At 42.1% G+C, this 24,223-nt stretch overlaps 1 protein-coding gene across 4 annotated transcripts in view; it reads right to left on the reverse strand.

The window, feature by feature from the left end:
* MARCHF3 (membrane associated ring-CH-type finger 3) overlaps nucleotides 1-24,223 on the reverse strand; it is a 151,050-nt gene that overhangs the window by 38,557 nt on the left and 88,270 nt on the right. Inside the window, exon 1 of one of the 4 annotated variants that reach the window (XM_082380726.1) lies at nucleotides 5,901-7,216. The exons of the other annotated variants lie outside the window; for them this stretch is intronic. The gene's annotated coding sequence lies outside the window, so the exon portion shown is untranslated. Of the gene's footprint in view, nucleotides 1-5,900; nucleotides 7,217-24,223 lie in introns of those variants that run through there. 4 annotated transcript variants of the gene reach the window in all.

Here is a 24,223-nt window from a genome sequence, read left to right on the forward strand (position 1 = left end):
GACGCGGCACATTATCTTGCTACCATTTAAAACGCGTGTGCACACTCAGCCCACAAGAAACAGTGGACATGGTTATGAACAGGACACCGAGCGTGTCGGTGTCCGTAAACATCGAGGATCAGAGAGGGGAGGGCACGATGGCCCTGCAGCCAGATCTGAAGAGAAGATAAGCACTTCCCCCACTCTGGGCCAGAGAAGCAGTAAGTCTTTGTTTACACTCTCTCAAAGTTACTAGAACCATTGTTAAAACCATTTGGGGGGACTTCCCTGGTGGTCCAGTGGTTAAGACTCCACACTTCCAATGCAGAGCGCCTGGGTTTGATACCTGGTCGGGGAACTAGATTCCACATGCTGCAACTAAGACCTGGCGCAGCCAAAATAAAAAAAAAAAAAAAAAAAAAAAAAAAAGCACCACCTTTCTGACTTTTCCCATATCTGTGTTCCGTAACACAATTATCTGCTCAATGTGTCTTGAAAATTACTTTCCTTTAAAAAGTTAACCTATGTTAGCCTTGTCTTAAATTTATTCATGTAATGATAAGTTTGACGAGCTTGTTATACATATTTGTAAAGGACATTACAATAAATACATTAGTACTAAGTTTTTGGTTTTTTGTGTACCACTTAAAATCCAGGGACACTGCCTTATCATAGGGGAACACATAGGCAAATGCAAGAAACTGATGAATGAGATCTCTACCACCTATTAAGAATAATCCATTCTTAATAAGGGCCTTACCTCGCTGACATATAGTCTACCATATAGAGTGCAAGAAATTCTGTTCCCAATCTGTGTGCTGTGGGCTTGAACTTGACCTCAAGTTCAAAGCATTCAGATCCAGTGCAGTAAGGAACCCCACTGCATCCAATAATAGAGCTGCATGTGATGTGTAAGAAATAGAGGACTTCAGAGAAACTTGCAGGAGGAATTCTTTATGTCTAAAGGTGAGAGGACACAGTTTCACGGTCCGTACGGACCATCTCTGCCCTGTCTGCTCACCTGGAGCTCCTGAGCCTGGGACAGCCTGGACTCAGTGGACAGTGGCAGGCTTGATGGATAGACTGAGTTCCCGTCAATAACCAGTCTGGGTGGTCAAGGCCCCAAGTCTAAATAAATTTGCTTCCCAACCCTAAGAGCATGTTTGGAATTCCTCAAAGGGTTATTTTCTCCCACATATTTGTTACATTTTACTCGACTCTTACAGGTTTGGAAAATAGGATCTGCCCAACTTCCAGAACAATGTGCATCAACTGGACGTTCTCAGGAGAAGAATGCAGTGTTTCCAGATGAACTTGAGCTGACACTGTCCCTGCTGACAAGCACATATCCCACAGGTCTGACCATTGGATGGGAACGGAATCCCCTCCTTCCTGCCGAGGTATCTGGCTGGCTCCCTTTCCTGTTCTCCTAGGCTGCCTCTAGCCCTCTCAGGTCTGCGGTCTGGCCTCTTCCAGGAGCCCTTTGGAACCTGGCAATGGGGCGAGGGCTGTGGACACCAGCCCATGTCTTAGGCCTGATGTGGGGCAGAGGCAGGGCTGCCCCTTCCATGTCATTGTCACGGCTCCGGTGGGCTTCTCAACCCCCGGGTACCAAGCATTCAAGAAACACAGTGAGATGATTAGCTAGTATACTTTTCCTTGTTAAATAGGATTTGTTGCTTCTTTTTTTTCCACGTTGCAAAAACAAGAATATACGTTACAGAAGGTATAGAACAGCACAAAGAAAATAAAAATCACTCAAAACCCCACCACTTGAATAACCACAGTAAACTTTTTAATTTTTGGCAGGGTTGGCAGGGTGGAGTTGATTTGTAGCTGGGGCCACAGAACAAAAAGGATGTTCAAAGGTCGGCTTCGAAATCTATGTCTAACCCCTCTCCCCTGGCCTGCCCTTATAAATCCCCATTGACATGATTTTAAATTCTCATAATGCCTCACAGTCACAAAGTGTAACTTCCTGGCACAGCTCTCTTGCTTCACAAGGCAACCACAGATTAAGAGCCAGGGGTGTGTTGGCAGGAAAAGCAGACACAGTGACCTTCTTGCCGCACGGAATCATTATGTCTGGGTGCAGTCTGAGAGTTTATTTTCGGGTTTTGCATTAACTCCAGCTCAGAGGGCCAAGCATTCCCTCCCTCCACTCCATGGAGCTGGAAGGAGGCAGAGAAGGGATGCAGAGTGAGAAAAGGAGGCCAGGCTGGTCAACGGTGAGGCTGCCCTTAGTGAGGGGAATGCCACTCAGACACACAAGGTTCCCAAGTTCATTCACTTATAACTGGACTAGATTAAGTCCTCACCAAAGGAAGTAGTTCTAAATGTCTGACCTAAATCTGCAATAAAATGCCCTTAAAACAGTTGTGGAAGTAGAGTTTCCTTAAAACTGTAGTTTCACTTCTGGATGATATTCTTCATTTCACTTGTCTTCTCAAAGGCGAAAGGGATATTACCCACCATCTGATCAGTTTATTCCATTCACAGAGATTGCCAGGCATTGAGTTGGGCATAAAGAAATAAAAGGCTCCTCTACCTTGCCTTCTTCTGCAAGCAAGCCCTGGCTCTTTCCCTCGTGCCATCTCTGCAGAACCCTGAACCCAACTTAGGATTGAAATGATACTCGAGTCCAGCACTTCACTGAAGAACACGCCAGCACATCCACTGACCAGCACACACCAGAATAACCCTGAGATACTAAGTCCTGCACGCCACGGTGAGTCCGCACACTCCTCAAAGACCATGTCTTGAATTGAAAGTGGGGTGGGAGGGACTACACAGAGGATGGGCACCTCAATCCTGGTGGGAAGCACTGAGTTGGTTCCAGCCCTAGAGAGGGAATCAAATCAGGTGGAGGAGGAGAGAAGGAAGCACACGTCCCCAACCTCAGTCAAAAGAAGCCCAGGGGCACTTCCCTGGCGATCCAGTGGTTAAGACTCCGTGGTGCTTCCAATGCAGGGGGCACAGGTTCGATCCCTGGTCAGGGAACTAAGATCCCACATGCTGCGTGGTACGACTGGGAAAAAAAAAAAAAAAAAAAAAGAAGAAGCCCAGGGGCTGAGATCAAGGTGTGGGGCAGGAGTGGGCCTTGCAGGCTGCGGGCACCAATTGGCATGCATATGTTGCACCTCAGGCAGTGACAAATGGCCCACTGCATTTCCCTGTCTCTTTCAGAGCCACCTGGGAAAACAGCAGGCTGTTGCCATGGATGCTAGAAAGAGCTGAGCTGTGGGTTTGTAGCCTAGCACTGGTCTTCCACTGATCTTTCTGCGAAATTTCAAGTGCCATTTGACCGCTTTCTTATCAATACCGCTCCTAGGAAGTCCACCCAAGAGTTCTGCTCTCTGGGATTTCTCAGGACAAAAAACACGTTGCTGGGAGGGAGGGGTGTCCATATAAACGTGAAACCTCAAATTACACTGATGGGAGGAGTTCTTTGTTGGCCAGGCTTGACACCTTATATAATTCCTCAGGCTGAGAATAAAGCATGATTTGGCACTGGCCAAATTCAGCTGCACTCAGTGGGAGGACTGGGAATAGGTGGACGAGAGGGAGACAAATAGAAAAGGAAGGAGTGGCTACAGAATGAAAGCCTGATTAGACAATTGTGAAGATAAAAAGGCCTGTCTGTGAAACTCTGACCCCTTTAAAGGACAGAGTACAGTTTCATAAAAGCAAGGACCCAACCAGGCTGCAGCTAATCGTGGCTGCGTTTCTGCTGTCAGTAAGTGATTTCCATGGGAACATGGCTGGCATCATGAGGATGCGTCCAGAGGATGAGGGGGAAGGGCAGGGGAGAGAGCCCTGCTCACCTGTGCAGCCCTCTTGCCTCACAACCCCCGAACCTCCATAAGGACCACAGAGTTATGGGAAAGGCTCTGTTCTTAGAGGCAGGACACCCAAGCTTGCGCCCTGGCTCACCACACACCAGCGTAAACCATTCCATCTCTCAGACTTTGCTGAGATTACTTGCATTTGAAATGAGGGTATTGATACTTCCTGAGCCACCACATCTGGTTGTTTGTGAGGCCTCAAATAAGATGAGACATGTGAACGTGCTCTGGAAGTTGGAATGAGCCGTGCACAGGGAGCCACGCACATGCGCATTTTGTTACTATATTAACCTTTCCTGCTCTTTTTCTGGCCTGGGTTGCATCTCGTTTCCGTCTTCTATAACTGCTCTCCTCCATGGCTGGTCAGTTTGTACCCACTGCTCCCTCTGGATCACACTTGAGCCCTGACATTGTGCCACTCCATCTCTCCCCGCGGGGAGCACAAAGGGAGTCTTCCTCACACCCTGTGTCTCCTCACTCTCCCGAGACCTGTCACCTTCATATCCCCCCCCAACACAGGTTGCACTTTTCCATGAAAATGTTTAGTATAGATACCCGATGAAAAACTGCTATTATGTTTGATATTCGTGTCTATTTGTTCCAGCAGCTACCATTATCTTAGCTAATCTAAATACACTGGAAAAGAAAACACAAGCCACACCCAGCTGCCTTTTTAAGCCTGCTTCTATCAGAACTGTATTTTCAGTGCCAAGTCAACTTTAATCTCTCAGATGTAGGATAAGAAGGCTATTTTGGGGAGGTACCTGGTGCGTTGGCATCTCTATTTGGGTATAAAAATTACCCACAGGATTTAAAGGTGAAAACAAGAGCATAAGGGTGTGTGTGCCCTGGCGCTAATCTGGCCGTGTGGGCTGCCTGGGCAGTGGTCTGAGCAGGCCCAAGCTCCGCAGGGCAGTCTAGAGCCAGACTGGACCTCCAAGTTCAACCCTAATGCTAATTCCAGAGATTTTAAAAAGTAGGCTCCTCAGGTGCTCAATATGTCCTGGAAGGGTCCTGTATGACCTCCAAAGCCAGAGTTGGCCAACAAAGCAAATCAAAGGATTCATTCATTATTTTATCCATTCAAACAAGCATGTTTTGAGAACTTACTAGGTATTCCTAGGAAGTTTCTGGTGGTGCAGGGTCTAACCATTTCAAGTCCTGCTTTACATTTCCCAAGGGAAAGCACAGACCACCAAACAGTATGTAGTGTTCCCCAGACCCTCTCCAGGGCTGCAGAGCCATGAGGACATGGCACCTTCCCCCTAGCAATCATGCCCTTGCCAATTCGGGGGATACCGCCCAATGCCCTAAATTTGAGGGAATGAAAGTGCAGAACTATGGAATGGCTAGATGGCTTTCTGCTCCCACAGAGCTGTGCATCATTAATGCTGTTCCAGGATTCAGAAAACTGACCTTAGTTTTACATGAGCAAATCTGCCTCAAAAAGGATCTCAAAAATGTCCTTTAGTCTCCTTTGAGGAGTTGCATACTCAGGGAGCAAGGCCTCCTCTAATGAGGCCAAGGAATGCATGATACAAGTCGGTCAGTGATTGAAAGGGGAAAAAATAGCAATAATGGCCTGTCCAGGAACTTTCCCCTCTGAGTTGGATTTTTAGACTTTGAATTCTAAGAACAGTCTCTGAGGATAGGATCACTCTTTGATAGAATATTTCCCTGGCTTTTCAGGCATGTTATAAACAGACAGTGCACTGCATGGCTGATGAACTGACTTAAGAGTATCCTGAATGTTCAGAAAAAACGAAGGCAGGCAGGAAATCACACACTGACCTTCCTTTCCAATGGAAATGGAGCACATGACTAATTTCAAAACCATTAACATGTAAAAGCAGCATATTTCTTCTGAGAACATGGCACAAAGGCTCTCCAAGGAGATTGCTGGGACATGATTACCAGCAACATTTAAGTTTTCAAAAACGCACCAAGGAGGCTATTCACTAAGAGTGTGTTAGCGGCAAAGTAGCTGCTTCATTAAACTTAAATAGCCGCAGCAGGGCTGTGCCTACAGACCCAAGCTACCAAATTATACATTTCTTTTCTGGATGCTTCACTGACCTCATTATGTAGAGTGGAGAGTTTGTCATTCCAAATAAAGTGACCATCCAAGTCTTTATAAACATGTCCATCAGGTGCTTGATGAGTTTGCAGAGTGAAACACTGGGAGCCCAGTGAATTAAAAAAACAAACAAACAAAAAAACGACTTCTCTTTTTGTCGTTTCATTCTTCCCTGCTACGTGCTCATTGTCACGCTTACAGAGCAGAGTAAGCAGGTGAAATGCCTGCTTCCGAGCATGAAGGAATTTTTGATTTGGGGGTTATGGCATTTTATTGAGAAACGTGTAAACACCAACGATGAACCATGGGAAGAAAAAAACCCAGACCAGCATAAGGCAAGTTGGATCCAGAGAGAGTTACAGCTTGTTCCCAATGTTCTTTTTGAAACTTATATCCAGAGTTATTTATCATTTCCCATCCACGTTATTAATTCTGATTCTCAGCCACAAGAAGTATCAGGCTAATTTTTCTTCCATTTAAGATTACTATATTTTATTTTCAGCCAGGTAAAATCCTCTAGTTCTGCTGAAGGCAAATCAAGTAACAATTATCATATTTATACATATTTTTTCCCCTCAAGAAGTACTCATGAAATTAATTCAGATTTTGGAGGCTATCCCATTTTTTTCCACTTCATTTTAATTATATAGAGGAAAATGGCAATTAAAATCCCACAACAACCCTGTGTGTTCAGAGACAGCGACAGCTGAATCACACTTGTAAATAACAACTGGTCCTGCACAAGGAGCCCTGCTGAGCTAGGGGAGCCCTGGGGAAACAGAGCTGCCCGGTTGAGTTCCAGGGGCTCGGGAACAATCAGGGCACATAAGAAAAGTTGAAACGTCAAGTTTAAAATATAGAGGGGAGCAGGCAAAGCAGAATTAGATATTCACGGGATGTTACTCAGAGATGAGAAAAGCGTATGCTTCAAACGATATTCAGCGTGCCCAGTGCCAAACGGCTACCTGTTCAGCATAAGGAAAGTATGGAGGGTACGGCACACTGACCAGGATATCTGATGATACGGAAGGAAAATATTTTGGCTCCAAATGAGGGCTGAATACGCTCTAAGGACTACAAGTTCTGGATTTGTGGATAGGTTCATACACATCTTCCACCAGCCTCCAAGTGAATGCCCGCCATTAAAGGAAGTTGATTTGGGGTTCATTCCAAGTTGTATCTCACCCTCCTCCACACAGACAACTCCGTACTAGCTACACAGATGTGCTCCATCTTGACAACAGCCTCCCAGAGCCTGGAATAAAGCCAGCTGTGGCTTATTTTAAGCCCCGGGGTTCCTTGGGGCTTTCCCCAGCTGCATTTCACCAAGACCATGGGGAGGTTGCAGTCTTGCTTTCTCACGGGGTAGGGTCCAAGCTCTGCATTCTGCCAGGCTCGGGGGCCCAGGTCTCCCTGCAGTGTTTGCTGGAGCCCCAAGAGACGTTTGGCTGGTGGACCTCCATTTACACACGAGGATATCCGAAGTTACTCAGCTCGCCAAGGAATAGTAAGGCAAGTGCAGAGCAAAGACGAAAACTCTTTGGATTTTGCTTTTTAGCTCTGTCTTTGGCATTATGGGTGGGCTCCCTATCATATGCTTCATATTACTGAAAGTCCCCCAAACGCCACTTGTTCTTTCCCATGTGGTCAGAGTCTCCGGGTGTTTCTGTGTTGACCTTGTACGTACTTGGCTTTGGATTCAGGGGAACCTCTGGGAGCCTTTGTGGGGGAGGGGACAGAGACCTAGTTTTGGATCAAGGAGTCCTGACTTTGAACTGCTACTCAGGATTTACTTGGCACTCAGCCTCAGTTTCCTCCCTGACACGCTGGACCTGGGGTAGGTATGTGCCTGGCCTGTGGTGGTCACTCGGTAACCGGCAGTGCTTAAGACTGCAGTGCAGCAGGGTCAGCTCATATCAGCCGAGGACCAGGGTGGGGAAGAGAGGTCCCTTCCAGACCCTCCCTCTAATCCCCTTGCCTAGCCCAACCCTCTGTAGTCATCCTTACCACCCTACCATCTTCCCAAGCGAATGTCTTGTGGGGGCAGAACTGCTGACAGCTCTGTTTTGACAGTCTTGTATGAACATAGGTAAAAAACACAGAAATGCTCCCTGGAATTACTCTACTCAGCTCTTGGACACTGCTCCCCTTTCCCTCCACTACACACACACTCACACATACACACAAAAACCATAGTTTCTTTTTATTGGTTCTCTAAAATGTGTCCAGTCTTTTAAACCATCAAGATATAAACAAGCACAAGAAAAAACTAATACTTAGACAAGGACCAGGTTATCTGAGATCACTTTATCACTTAATTTCTTGACAGTTGTATACTCTGGATTCTTGTGGACCGTGAAATTGGTGGCAAATGGGGCCTCATTCGTATTGATACTTCCTATTTACCTCAATGCGAAGCACTTCCAAACCCCTTCAAAGGGGCCTCTCAGGACTTCTGTTTTCTAAGTAGAGCACATGCCCCCTCCCGCACTTGCTCCTCTGGCCGTCTGTCCCATCTTGCCCTGCATCTTGACATTGGTGGTTGCATTGGTCCCGCATCTTACACAGCCCACACCCATTGGAGTGTCAGCTTCATCTGGACATTTTTTAGTGTGAGAACCAGCCCACTCTCTCCCCAGGCCTCCAGGGGAGCCGAGTGTTTAAAGTCTGCTAGAAATGCTCCAGCGCATCCAGCTTACGTGGAGGGTTGTCTTCCCTTAGGCCACTCAACCACTCGGGAGGAAGGTCCTAAATCAAATATCTGGTCTGTTCATTTCTTTGTATATTCGTCCTTGCAAAAATAATGAGTGCGGTTCCTTAACGTGATCCCGCTTGTTTGACAGAAACAAAAACCACCTTACGTGGACACTGAATTAACTTATTATCCAAGACCAAACAACCAAATATTAAACCAGAGGTCTACCTTTACTTTACAATTTTCATCTGATGGTAGTCCCTCAGAACAGACAAAAAAATTGCACTATTAATAGCAATCGTGAGAGTCTATTTTTCTATTTTCATAGCACTATTCATTTTCTATTCTCTAATTACTTAATAAATACAGTGGGTCTTTACTGCCTTCGAGGGTGAAAATAACAGTTATACCCCTACGGAGCTTGTTCATTTGCTTTATGGGCTAAAAAATCTCTAGTGTGTCACAAATTAACACAATGTTCCCGAGGACTGTGTTTTACTCTTGAATCTCCAATTTCACTAATAAATGTGAAAAACACATGTAGCCAGATAAGTCCCTGGAGACCAGCCACTGCAGATGCTGAAGAAAGCAAGTTATTCCAGCTAAGATCAGCATTCACTTTCACATTGGAGACTATTTCTCTCCCAAATTCTCCTCCAATTGCTTGACATGAAGCAATGAAATTGGTTTTCAGTGACTACCCCCAAAATCTTAGAAAACTAGTTGTTTTTTTTTTTTTTAAATAAAGGATATCTTCAAAAAAAAGAAAAAAACATAAAATTTTTGATCATCAGATAATGTCCTTTTTCTAATCACATCTCCAGTGGATTCCCCACCACCTTCTGAGAGAGCTGTTACTCTTTTTAAAAAATACTTTTATCAAGAAAAATTTCAAACAAATAGGGAGAAAACTACAGTAACCCCACATATTCTTCATCATCCCAATCTAACAATTAAGATTTTGCTACGCTTGTTTCACCCTTGCTTCCTTCCTTCCACCCTATTAAGATTTTTACGCAAGTCTCAGAAATTGTCATTTTACCCCTACATACTTCAGTATGAATTTCTAAAAATATGAACATTTCTTATAGAACCACAAAACCATTATCATACCTAACAAACTTAATAATTCCTTGGTATCATCTGTTACCCAAACTGTATTCAAATTTCTCCAACTGTCTTGAAAAATCTTTTATGGTTGCTTTGTTTAAATGATCCAGACAAGGTGTAACATTTGGATACATCTAAGTCCCTCTCACCTGCACACAGCCACCTCCCATTTCCCCCCTTGCCATTGTCTTGCTAAAGAAACTCGCACAGGGCTCCTCTTAAGCCCCATCCCAATAGCTACGTTCTTAATTTTTCTTGTAGTATCATTTAACTTGTTCTTCTATCCCCTGTATTTTCTGGAACCTTACTGATTGGTTCAAGTTCAACTCTTCTGCAACAATAGCTCATGCTGTGTACTTACGTATTACATCATAGCGGGCAGGCTCCTAAGATAACAATGAACCACTTTTAGTGGGTTCAGGTGAGGGCAGCCTGATTCCTCCATTGTGGAGTTCCCCATAACGTACCTAATGGTCTAATGATTGCATCCATTGATGACAGGTGCTTGAATCAATGATTTCATTTGGGGGCTACAAAATTATGCTTTTCCAATTCTAACTTCCCTTCCACATTTCGTGGCTAGAGTTCTCATGTGAAAAAGAATTTTCCTTCATCAACACTTGCAATCCGGTCATTCTGAAATACAATTTGCACAGAGAAGGCATAATAACTGCTTAATTCTTTCCTCTGACTGCCAATTTTCAGAGTAAGGAATTGGTGCTTTAGGTACATCCTATAGTAACTGAGTTGTTTTTGTTGCTTTCTATATTATTCTTAAAGGTCCATCTGTCTTTATTGAAATTAAAAAAAAAATCAAATCACCACCCAATAACTAACCCTTCTGCTTGAGTATAGAGAACTGGATTTGTAATGAAAAAGGACACAAAATATGTCTGAGCCCAAGTCCCTGCCATTGTGTATCTCTCTTCTCACTGGAAGGCCAGGCAGTTTCCCTTGCCTACTTTGGTATATGACTCTTGTCTTTAGGGTTGATAGAGTCTTTCTCTAGGCTGAACACTCTCTGAAGACAGAGGTCTTCTGCATTTACTGATCCCTTAGGAAAACAAGAACAATCTTAAAATCTACCCTTTTCAGCTTACTGCGGCACAGTTGACTTGGTGTCACTTGCTCCTGTGGATTTCCACTGTCTTTATCATTCACTGAATATATCTGAAGGTGCCACCAGTGTAGAAGCCAGTCAGCGGAACTACACCACTTCAGACTGACTAGCTAAGGTCATCAAGTCTGTATTAGAGTTTTGGGCTTCGTCTGTGACCCATCAGGAAACCATTCCTCTCCAATGAAGCCTGCAGGTGCCATCTAGCATGGCCACACCCAGCTCCAGGCTGCAATGGTGGCACATTAACACGATGGGCAAGCTTCCACTAGGGGAAGAAAGAAACTGCATGTGGGTGAAACTTGCACATGTATAAGAAACAGCTCCTTTTTCACCTTCTCACTAATAAGGGTGAAAACATTTAGGCCATTCAGAGGTATTCGCCACAGAGGCATTTATAAGTCTTCCTTAATAACGGCTGACAAGTGTCTCTGAGATGACAGGAATCCAGGGTCTTTCTTCTTTGCTCTCTAAGAGCAGAGATATTTTCTGCCCATAATTGCCTTGTTTTACTGACAGGCATCTGTCAGTTAGACATTAAAACAGAGTGATAATGGGAAGATAATATGCTGGCTTTGTCCACACACTCCAAGAGGGAAGCACTCATGAAAAATGTGTATTTTGGTAAACCTAGATGCTCATGTGCCCATCTGCATTTCTATTAAGTTGGAAACTGAGTATAGAATAGCAAAGCAGTGAGAAGAGGAATAACAGAGGGATGGGATCAGAGAAGATTCCTAAATGGCCCTGTAGACACCAGTGTGGGGATCCGCTGCTCTGCGCAGCAGGGGGATGGGTTAGGAAATGCTCGCCAAAGAGGATGAGCAGGATGGCAGCAGTTTTTTTCTGGCTTCAGTGGAACTCACGGAGAGCTGCTGAACCAGGGAACTGGCAGAAAACATCTTCCATGGCTCTGTAAATGGAGGATGTTCACACATTCTGAAATAGCTTAAATACTCCCTTTGGAAACAGAGGTAAAAAGGGAAATGCACACTTTAAATAAACTAATAAAAGCAATTCAATTCCTACTGAGAATCTTCTAGTAAATAGTTCTCTGTCAGAAAGTAATATTGTTACTCAGATATTTGAATCTCCAGTCATACGTTCAGGTTCTGACTTCTTGGCTAATGCAAGTAAAAGCATATCCTACACACACACACACACACACACACACACACACACGCATGCCCCGTATAATGCCATCTTTTTTTTCAATCGAATAAAACTTTAATTTATTCAATTAATGATTATAATAGAATGCCATGTTTATGCTGACAGTTCACCATAAAATCTTACCATTCTGTACTGAGCCATGGAGTCTAGAGACTACTCAAGTATAATCCCTACTGTAAAGTTCTAGTATGTGTACAGTGGGAGGAAAATAGGTGCCATCGTGTTCAGTGGCAGTAGTCAACTTGAATAGGACAGAAGCCAGAAATCACTAGCCTCACCGGCAAAAAGTGTTACAATTTTCTTTTTAAATTAAAAAATATTTTTTAAACATCTTTACTGGAGTATAATTGCTTTACAATGGTGTGTTAGTTTCTGCTGTATAACAAAGTGAATCAGCTATATGTATACATATATCCCCATATCGCCTCCCTATCCCACCCCTCCAGGGGGACACAAAGCACTGAGCTGATCTCCCTGTGCTATGCAGCTGCTTCCCACTAGCTTTATTTTACATTTGGTAGTGTATATATGTCAATGTTACTCTCTCATTTCGTCCCAGCTTACACTTCCCCCTCCCTGTGTCCTTAAGTCCATTCCCTACGTCTGCGTCTTTATTCCTGTCCTGCCCCTAGGTTCTTCAGAACCATTTTTTTTTTTAGATTCCATATATATGTGTTAGCATTTGTTTTTCTCTTTCTGACTTACTTCACTCTGTATGACAGTCTCTAGGTCCATCCACCTCACCACAAATAACTCAATTTCATTTCTTTTTAGGGCTTAGTAATATTCCATTGTATATATCTGCCACACCTTCTTTAGCCATTCATCTGTTGATGGACACTTAGGTTGCTTCCATGTCCTGGCTATTGTAAATAGTGCTGCAATGCACATTGTGGTACATGACTCTTTTTGAATTATGGTTTTCTCAGGGTATATGCCCAGTAGTGGGATTGCTGGGTCATATGGTAGTTCTATTTTTAGTTTTTTAAGGAACCTCCATACTATTCGCCATAGTGGCTGTATCAGTTTACATTCCCACCAACAGTGCAAATGGGTTCCCTTTTCTCCACACCGTCTCCAGCATTTATTGTTTGTAGATTTTTTGATGATGGCCATTCTGACTGGTGTGAGGTGATACCTCATTGTAGTTTTCATTTGCATTTCTCTAATGATTAGTGATGTTGAGCATCCCTTCACGTGTTTGTTGGCAATCTGTATATCGCCTTTGGAGAAATGTCTATTTAGGTCTTCTGCCCATTTTTGGATTGGGTTGTTTTTTTGATATTGAGCTGCATGAGCTGCTTGTAAATTTTGGAGATTAATCCTTTGTCAGTTGCTTTGTTTGCAAATATTTTCTCCCATTCTGAGGGTTGTCTTTGTCTTGTTTATGGTTTCCTTTGCTTTGCAAAAGCTTTTAAATTTCATTAGGTCCCATTTGTTTATTTTTGTTTTTATTCCCATTTCTCTAGGAGGTGGGTCAAAAAGGATCTTGCTGTGATTGATGTCATAGAGTGTTCTGCCTATGTTTTCCTCTAAGAGTTTTATAGTGTCTGGCCTTACATTTAGGTCTTTAATCCATTTTGAGTTTATTTTTTGTGTATGGTGTTAGGGAGTGTTCTAATTTCATTCTTTTACATGTAGCTGTCGAGTTATCCCAGCACCATTTATTGAAGAGTCTGTCTTTTCTCCATTGTATATTCTTGCGTCTTTTATCAAAGATAAGGTGACTATATGTGTGTGGGTTTATCTCTGGGCTTTCTATCCTGTTCCATTGATCTATATTTCTGATTTTGTGCCAGTACCATACTGTCTTGATTACTGTAGCTTTGTAATATAGTCTGAAGTCAGGGAGCCTGATTCCTCCAGCTCCATTTTCCTTTCTCAAGATTGGCTTGGCTATTCGGGGTCTTTTGTGTTTCCATACAAATTGTGAAATTTTTGTTCTAGTTCTGTGAAAAATGCCAGTGGTAGTTTGATAGGGATTGCATTGAATCTGTAGATTGCTTTGGGTAGTATAGTCGTTTTCACAGTGTTGATTCTTCCAATCCAAGAACATGGTATATCTCTCCATCTGTTTGTATCATCTTTAATTTCTTTCATCAGTGTCTTATAGTTTTCTGCATGCAGGTCTTTTGTCTCCTTAGGTAGGTTTATTCCTAGGTATTTTATTCTTTTTGTTGCAGTGGTAAATGGGAGTGTTTCTTTAATTTCTCTTTCAGATTTTTCATCATTAGTGTATAGGAATGCAAGAGATTTCTGTGCATTAATTTTGTGTCCTGCTACTTTACCAAATTCATTGATTAGCTCTAGTAGTTTTCTGGTAGCGTCTTTAGGATTCTTCTGTATGTATAGTATCATGTCATCTGCAAACAGTGACAGTTTTCCTTCTTTTCTGATTTGGATTCCTTTTATTTCTTTTTCTTCTCTGATTGCTGTGGGTAAAACTTCCAGAAGTATGTTGAATAATAGTGGTGAGAGTGGGCAACCTTGTCTTGTTCCTGATCTTAGTGGAAATGGTTTCAGTTTTTCACCATTGAGAACGATGCTGGCTGTGGGTTTCTCATATATGGCCTTTATTATGTTGAGGTAGGTTCCCTCTATGCCCACTTTCTGAAGGGTTTTTATCATAAATGGATGTTGAATGTTGTCAAAAGCTTATTCTGCATCTATTGAGATGATCGTATGGTTTTTCTCCTTCAATTTGTTAATATGGTGTATCACATTGACTGATGTGCGTATATTGAAGAATCCTTGCATTCCTGGGATAAACCCCACTTGGTCATGGCACGTAAACCCTTTAATGTGCTGTTGGATTCTGTTTGCTAGTATTTTGTTGAGCATTTTTGCATCTATGTTCATCAGTGATATTGGCCTGTAGTTTTCTTTTTTTGTGACATCTTTGTCTGGTTTTGGTATCAGGGTGATGGTGGCCTTGTAGAATGAGTTTGGGAGTGTTCCTCCCTCTGCTATATTTTGGAAGAGTTTGAGAAGGATAGTTGTTAGCTCATCTCTAAATGTCTGATAGAATTCGCCTGTGAAGCCATCTGGTCCTGGGCTTTTGTTTGTTGGAAGATTTTTAATCACAGTCTCAATTTCAGTGCTTGTGATTGGTCTGTTTATATTTTTTATTTCTTCCTGGTTCAGTCTCAGAAGGTTGTGCATTTCTAAGAATTTGTCCATTTCTTCCAGGTTGTCCATTTTATTGGCATATAGTTGCTTGTAGTAATCTATCATGATCCTTTGTATTTCTGCAGTGTCATTTGTTACTTCTCCTTTTCCATTTCTAATTCTATTGATTTGAGTCTTCTCCCTTTTTTTCTTGATGAGTTTGGCTAATGGTTTATCAATTTTGTTTATCTTCTCAAAGAACCAGCTTTTAGTTTTATTGATCTTTGCTATTGTGTCCTTCGTTTCTTTTTCATTTATTTCTGATCTGATCTTTATGATTTCTTTCCTTCTGCTAACTTTGGGGTTTTTTTTGTTCTTCTTTCTCTAATTGCTTTAGGTGTAAGGTTAGGTTGTTTATTTGAGATGTTTCTTGGTTCTTGAGGTAGGATTGTATTGCTATAAACTTCCCTCTTAGAACTGCTTTTGCTGCATCCTATAGGGTTTCGGTGGTTGTGTTTTCATTGTCATTTGTTTCTGGGTATTTTTTGATTTCCTGTTTTATTTCTTCAGTGTATCTTGGTTATTTAGGAGTGTATTGTTTAGCCTCCATGTGTTTGTATTTTTTACAGATTTTTTCCTGTAATTGATATCTAGTCTCATAGCGTTGTGGTCGGAAAAGATACTTGATACGATTTCAATTTTCTTAAATTTAACAAGGCTTGATTTGTGACCCAAGATATGATGTATCCTGGAGAACGTTCCATGAGCACTTGAGAAGAAAGTGTTTTCTGTTGTTTTTGGATGGCATGTCCTAAAAATATCAGTTAAGTCCATCTTGTTTAATGTATCATTTAAAGCTTGTGTTTCCTTATTTATTTTCATTTTGGATGATCTGTCCATTGGTAAAAGTGGGGTGTTAAAGTCCCCTACTCTTATTGTGTTACTGTCAGTTTCCCCTTTCATGGTTGTTAGCATTTGCCTTTTGTATTGAGGTTCTCCTATGTTGGGTGCATAAATATTTACAATTGTTATATCTTCTTCTTGGATTGATCCCTTGATCATTATGTAGTGTTCTTCTTTGTCTCTTGTAATAGTCTTTGTTTTAAAGTCTATTTTGTCTGATATGAGAATTGCTATACCAGCTTTCTTTTGATATCCATTTACATGGAGTATCTTTTTCTATCCCCTCACTTTCAGTCTGTATGTGTCCCAGGTCTGAAGTGGGTCTCTTGTAGACAGCATATATACGGGTCTTGTTTTTGTATCCATTCAGCTAGTCTATGTCTTTTGGTTGGAGCATTGAATCCATTTACATTTAAGGTAGTTATCGATATGTATGTTCCTATTGCCATTTTCTTGTTTTGGGTTTGTTATTGTAGGTTTTTTCCTTCCCTGTGTTTCCTACCTAGAGAAGTTCCTTTGGCATTTGTTGTTAAGCTGGTTTGGTGGTGCTGAATTCTCTTAGCTTTTGTTTGTCTGTAAAGGTTTTCATTTCTCTGTCGAATCTGAATGAGATCCTTGCTGGGTAGAGTAATCTTGGTTGTAGGTTTTTCCCTTTCATCACTTTAAATATGTCCTTCCACTCCCTTCTGGGTTGCAGAGTTTCTGCTGAAAGATCAGCTGTTAACCTTATGGGGATTCCCTTGTATGTTATTTGTTGCTTTTCCCTCGCTGCTTTTAATATTTTTCCTTTGTATGTAATTTTTGATAGTTTGATTAATATGTGTCTTGGCGTGTTTCTCCTTGGATTTATCCTGTATGGGACTCTCTGCACTTTCTGGACTTGATTAACTATTTCCTTTCCCATATTAAGGAAGTTTTCAACTATAATCTCTTCAAATATTTTCTCAATCCCTTTATTTTTCTCTTCTTCTTCTGGGACCCCTATAATTCAAATGTTGGTGCGTTTAATGTTGTCCCAGAGGTCTCTGAGACTGTCCTCAATTCTTTTCATTCTTTTTTCTTTATTCTGCTCTGTGGTAGTTATTTCCACTATTTTATCTTCCAGGTCACTTATCCATTCTTCTGCCTCAGTTATTCTGCTATTGATCCCTTCTAGAGAATTTTTAATTTCATTTATTGTGTTGTTCATCATTGTTTGTTTGCTCTTTAATTCTTCTAGGTCCTTGTTACACATTTCTTTCATTTTCTCCATTGTATTTCCAATATTTTGGATCATCTTTACTATCATTACCCTGAATTCTTTTTCAGGTAGGCTGCGTATTTCCTCTTCATTTGTTTGGTCTGGTGGGTTTTTACCTTGTTCCTTCATCTGCTGTGTATTTCTCTGTCTTCTCATTTTGCTGAATTTACTGTGTTTGGGGTCGCCTTCTCGCAGGCTGCAGGTTCGTTTTTCCAGTTGTTTTAGGGTCTGCCCCCCCAGTGGCTAAGGTTGGTTCAGTGGGTTGTGTAGGCTTCCTGGTGGAGGGGACTGGTGCCTGTGTTCTGGTGGATGAGACTGGATCTTGTCTTTCTTGTGGGCAGGACCACATCCGGTGGTGTGTTTTGGGGTGTCTGTGAACTTATTATGATTTTAGGCAGCCTCTCTGCTAATGGGTGGGGCTGTGTTCCTGTCTTGCTAGTTGTTTGGCATAGGATGTCCAGCACTGTAGCTTGCTGGTTGTTGAGTGTAGTTGGGTCTTAGGGTTGAGATGGAGATCTCTGTGAGAGCTTTCGCCATTTGATATTACGTGGGGCTGGGAGGGCTCTGGTGGACCAATGTCCTGAACTCGGCTCTCCCACCTCAGAGGCACAGGCCTGAGACCCAGCCAGAGCACCAAGACCCTGTCAGCCACTCAGCTCAGAAGAAAAGGGTGAAAAAAAAAGAAAGACAGAAAAAAAATAAAGTAAAATAAAATAAAGTTATTAAAAAAATTATTAAAAATAAAAATGTAATAAAAAAAAGGAAAGAAAGAACAACCAAACCAGAAGACAAATCCACCAATGATAACAAGCACTAAAAACTGTACAAAAAAACAAAAACAAAACCAAAAATGGATAGGCAGAACCCTAGGACAAATGGTAAAAGCAGAGCTATACAAACAAAATCACACAAAGAAGCATACACATACACACTTACAAAAAGAGAAAAAGGAAAACATATATATATTAAAAAAAAAAAAAGAAGAGAGCAACCAAATCAATAAACAAATCTACCAATGATAATAAGGTCTAAATACTAAACTAAAATAAACATAAAACCAGAAACAAATTAGATGCAGAAAGCAAACCCCAAGTCTAAAGTTGCTCCCAAAGTCCACGGCCTCTATTTTGGGATGATTCGTTGTCTATTCAGGTATTCCACAGATGCAGGGTACATCAAGGTGATTGTGGAGATTTAATCCACTGCTCCTGAGGCTGCGTGGAGAGATTTCCCTTTCTCTTCTTTGTTTGCACAGCTCCTGGGGTTCAGCTTTGGACTTGGCCCTGCCTCTGCGTGTATGTTGCCTGAGGGTGTCAGTTCCCTGCTCAGACAGGATGGGGTTAAAGTAGCAGCTGATCAGAGGGCTCTGGTTCACTCAGGCTGGGGGGAGGGAGGGGTACGGAATGCACAGCGAGCCTGCGGTGGCAGAGGCCAGCGTGACGTTGCAACAGCTTGAGGCGCACTGTGTGTTCTCCTGGGGAAGTTGTCCGTGGATCACGGGACCCTGGCAGTGGTGGGCTGCACAAGCTCCCAGGAGGGGAAGTGTGGATAGTGAGCTGTGCTTGCACACAGGCTTCTTGGTGGCTACAGCAGCAGCCTTAGCGTTTCATGCCTGTCTCTGGTGTCCATGCTGATAGCCACGGCTCGCACCCGTCTCTGGAGCTCGTGTAGGTGGTGCTCTGAATCCACTCTCCTTGCGCACCCCGAAACATTGGTCTCTTGCCTCTTAGGCAGTTCCAGACTTTTTCCCAGACTCCCTCCTGGCTAGCTGTGGCGCACTAGCCCCCTTCAGGCTGTGTTCACGCAGTCGACCCCAGTCCTCTCCCTGGGGTCTGACCTCCGAAGCCTGAACCTCAGCTCCCAGTCCCCATCTGCCCCGGCGGGTGAGCAGACAGTCCTCTCAGGCTGGTGAGTGTTGGTCAGCAGTGATCCTCTGTGCAGGAATCTCTCCACTTTGCCCTCTGCACCCCTGTTGCTGCGCTCTCCTCCATGGCTCTGAAGCTTCCCCCCCCCCGCCCACCCACTGTTTCCAACAATGAAGGGGCTTCCTAGTGTCTGGAAACTTTTCCTCTTTCACAGCTCCCTCCCAGAGGTGCAGGTCCTGTCCCTATTCTTTTGTCTCTGTTTTTTCTGTTTTCTTTTGCCCTACCCAGGTACGTGGGGAGTTTCTTGCCTTTTGGGAAGTCTGAGGTCTTCCGCCAGCATTCAGTAGGTGTTCTGTAAGAGTTGTACCACATGTAGATGTATTTTTGACGTATTTGTGGGAAGGAGGGTGATCTCCACGTCTCACTCCTCTGCTGTCTTGAAGGTCCCCCAATATTTTTTTAAAAACAAAGTTGGGGAAGGTTATTTTCTGCAGTGATTCAGCACGTGAGCCTTGGAACTGGACACCTTTGGTTTGAGTTCCAGATTTTCCATCTATCAGTTTTGTCTTCTCAAATGGTGGGATAAAATGGTGCCCATCTCACATTTGAGGATTCAATGGGATAATGTATATAAAGTGCCTAGCATAGAGCTTGGCACACAGCAAACACTGCTACTTTCAATACTGTGCTAGGGCCACAGCAACTTCAGATGTCTCTAGGGTAAACTATTGTTTGCGATATTTCTGCTCAAGCCAACAGACGTTGATCACATTTATCACAATACTGATACTAATATGGGAAGAAACACAGTACTTTGAGAGGCACAGTGGAGGATCAGAAAAAAACATGAGCTTAGGAATCAGGCACATGGCTTTGAATACTGGCTCTTGCCACCAGCTCCCAGGGTTCAATCTTGGATAAGCTGCTTCTCTGCATGTCAAGTTGCCCACGTGTGAAAAAGTAGAGGATGGCTGACTTCCTTACAGAGTAATTGGGCAGTTAGCCCACAGGGTATGTAAAATGCTCTGCCCAGTGGGGGACCTGCTCAGTGGTAGCTCCCATTATTATTAGAATGTTATATAAGGCTCTGGAGACTGACAGAGGTGGGCCTCATGAATGCTGCCACTAGATAGTGTGATCCTGGACTGGGGCGGACAGGTCAGAACTTGCCAGGGGAACTTTTGGGTGGGACTGAACACACATATCCAGGCACATCAGGAATCTAAAGAAATTAAGTGCTACTGGAAGGTGAAGTGTGCAGAGTCTATTATCTTAAAACACAGCATCAATACAATACAGAATAGAAGATTATCTCCCTTTGTCTAGAGGGCATATATGAGGCTCTGGGGAGCCAGGTGGGCCACTATAGCTCTTGGAACTTTCCCTTTATCCTCCCTGGGTTTACTCAAGAGCTAGGTACCATTTGGCCCCAGAATGAGATAACTACTCTGAGACATTTAGCTTTGGGGACGATGTGTCTTTGCTCTTTCCTAACAATAAAGGGAGAATCAAATTGAGTTTGTAATTCCACTTCCATCTGTTGATGCCAACATTCCTAGAACCAGGCACTCTCTTTATCTTGTTTACACAGTACTCAGCACAGGGCCCACTTAGATGTTTACTAGGTACATTAGGGAGAAATGGATGTTCTTTTAATAAAACAGGGATATGTGGACAGAGAAATTTACAACATTTTGGATATCTGGGTCATAAGGATCTGCACACTTGAAAGAGGCTGGAATAAACTGCGTCATGATTTTTATTAAGTTCTACTTTCAAGGTGACATAAAATATGTGTCCTGTCTGCTAGGGGAGAAAATGCAACCAAAGCTAATCCATGATGACAGTGTGTATGGATGCAAATGAGGCATGCTGATTTCTCCTGCTTCATCTGTTCATAAATTGGACTCACTTCTTAGATTTACAAACGATGATCACTATGGTAAATTCAGTAATAAAATTTTCTGCTCTAAACATGGCATTCTCCTCAGTATCTTTTTAGAGCCCTTAAGTGGTTTTGATATACATGAAAGTAAAAGCTAGGGGAATTAAAAATTACACAAATAATGAAGATGAGTTCCTAGGTGAATTACCCATTACTGTGGAGGTTTTTGAATATTTTCATTAAAAAGAGTAAAAAGGCCATTTAAAGATACTTGTGTATCTACAAATGATTGTGAAGTCATTGTCTTTATTTCTTTCCAACTCCCATAAGCCTCTTTTATTAGTTTCAAGGAATAAAGCTAAAATCTGCTTCAGTAAGCTGCATTATTTTTTAAAGTACAAAACATACATGGTTTCTTTACATGAGCAATCTTCTTTAATGGCAATGCAGTCACTGGGAAGACTGCATTAAAAGGTATGTTTTATAGATCCTCTCCACCTTCTATACCTCTCTACTTTCTTTTTAAAAAGAATATTAACACAAAAATAAACTCAAAATGGATTAAAAACCTAAATGTAAGGCCAGACACTATAAAACTCTTAGAGGAAAACATAGGCAGAACACTCTGTGACATAAATCACAGCAAGATCCTTTTTGACCCACCTGCTAGAGAAATGGAAATAAAAACAAAAATAAACAAATGGGACCTAATGAAACTTAAAACCTTTTGCACAGCAAACGGAACCATAAACAAGATGAAAAGACAACCCTCAGAATGGGAGAAAATATTTGCAAACAAAGCAACTGACAAAGGATTAATCTCCAAAATATACAGGCAGCTCATGCAGCTCAATACGAAAAAAACAAACAACCCAATCCAAAAATGGGCAGAAGATATAAATAGACATTTCTCCAAAGGCGATATACAGATTGCCAACAAACACGTGAAAGGACGCTCAACATCACTAATCATTAGAGAAATGCAAATCAAAACTACAATGAGGTCTCACCTCACACTGGTCAGAATGGCCATCATCAAAAAATCTAGAAACAATAAATGCTGGAGAGGGTGTGGAGAAAAGGGAACCCTCTTGCACTGTTGGTGGGAATATAAATTGATACAGCCACTATGGAGAACAGTATGGAGGTTCCTTAAAAAACTAAAAATAGAACTACCATATGACCCAGCCATCTGACTACTGGGCATATACCCTGAGAAAACCATAATTCAAAAAGAGTCATGTACCGCAATGTTCATTGCAGCACTATTTACAATAGCCAGGACATGGAATCAACCTAAGTGTCCATCGACAGATGAATGGATAAAGAAGATGTGCATATATAGAATGGAATATTACTGAGCCATAAAAAGAAATGAAATTGAGTTATTTGTGGTGAGGTGGATGGACCTAGAGACTGTCATACAGAGTGAAGTAAGTCAGAAAGAGAAAAACAAATACCGTATGCTAACACATATATATGGAATCTAAAAAAAAAAAAAAGGTTCTGAAGAACCTAGGGGCAGGACAGGAATAAAGATGCAGACGTAGAGAATGGACTTGAGGACACGGGGAAGGGGGAAGGGTAAGCTGGGATGAAGTGAGAGAGTGGCATGGACATATATACACTACCAAATGTAAAATAGATAGCTAGTGGGAAGCAGCCGCATAGCACAGGGAGATGAGCTCAGTGCTTTGTGACCACCTAGAGGGGTGGGTTAGGGAGGGTGGGAGGGAGACGCAAGAGGGAGGGGATATGGGGATATATGTATATGCATAGCTGATTCACTTTGTTATACAGCAGAAACTAACACACCATTGTAAAGCAATTATACTCCAATAAAGATGTTTAAAAAAAAAGTATTAAGATCCGCTTCTTTTTCACAAGTATCTGGCATAATATTTGCTGACTCATTCAATGAATAAATGAATTCACTGTCTTGATATCAAATTCTGGATCCAGGTTATCAAGTCACACAATCAGGGCTGATATAGACCTCCACTTTAGAAATACAATACACTCTATCTGGCTTAACTTCTAAGTAGTCTAGTATCCCCTCTACTATTTGATAGTTACCTATATTTTAATCTTTTTCTTGAATTTTGAATAATCCTTACGTTCATCCCCAAACTTGAAACCAGGCACTCCTATCTATCTAATAGATAGTCTAATGACTATCTACAGGTCATTTTGGAATGGTAACCAGCAGACCATGAATTTGAACTCTTAACTTGGAAATGACTTGCAGGCATCTCTAAAACAAAGAATTTCTAATTCCCTTCCTCACTTGTCCCTATGCATGTAGTCTTCTTAAGTTGGCATGGAGGATACTGTTGAAAAATGAAATGAAAAATGAAAATAAAAATTGAATGACTGTAATGAATAAATGACTGAATGAGTAGACAAAGATACATAATACTTCATAAGTAAAGCAATTCCCATTTTCCTATCAAGTCAGGACACTTTGAAAGTATAGAAAAGGAGGCTCTTGGGTCGAAGATCTTATCCTGTCTACCCAGGCCCAGGTCCCTGATTTGCTGTTATGAGGCAGAAGCATGGTGCAAGCTGCATGTTTCTGGCATCCTGATTTGGGACTCAAGGGTATATTTTTCCCAGTGGGGATAAAATGGCTGGCTAGAGTTGAAATGGTACCCTTACTTCCACATTCAGAAACACTATTATGTGAGTGGGCTCTTAAGAGCTGGTGTTGGAATCTAACCATCACATCATCAGGTTTCTATATGTCACAACATACCATGTTCGCAAGTTAAGGGAAGCCTGCCCATTCTGTTTCTGAATGACGTGAAGTAGCAAAACCACCAGAAAAAGCTCCTGTCCTAAAGAAAACAAAATTGCTATTTCAGTCCCCTGAAGCTGTTGGTTTGGGTAGACAGGCAGGCAAAGGTGGCACAAGAGTGTAAGTGTGATGGTTAATTTTATGTGTCAACTTGACTGGGCCACAGGGTGCCCAGATATTTGGTCAAATAGTATTCTGGGTGTTTCTGTGAGGGTATTTTTGGATGAGTTTACATTTAAATTGATAGATTGAGCAAAGCAGATTGCCTTCCCTAATGTGGGTGGGCCTTGTCCAACCAGTGGAAGATCTAAATAAAACTAAATGTTGATTCTCCCCTAAATAGGAGGGAATTCCTCCTGCCTAACTGCCTTTGAGCTGGGATATTGGTTTTTTTCCTACCTTCAGCTTTGAAATAAAACACTGGCTCTA

Source organism: Balaenoptera borealis (assembly GCF_965194805.1).
Source record: "Balaenoptera borealis genome assembly, chromosome: 2".
Taxonomy (NCBI): Eukaryota; Metazoa; Chordata; class Mammalia; order Artiodactyla; family Balaenopteridae; genus Balaenoptera; species Balaenoptera borealis.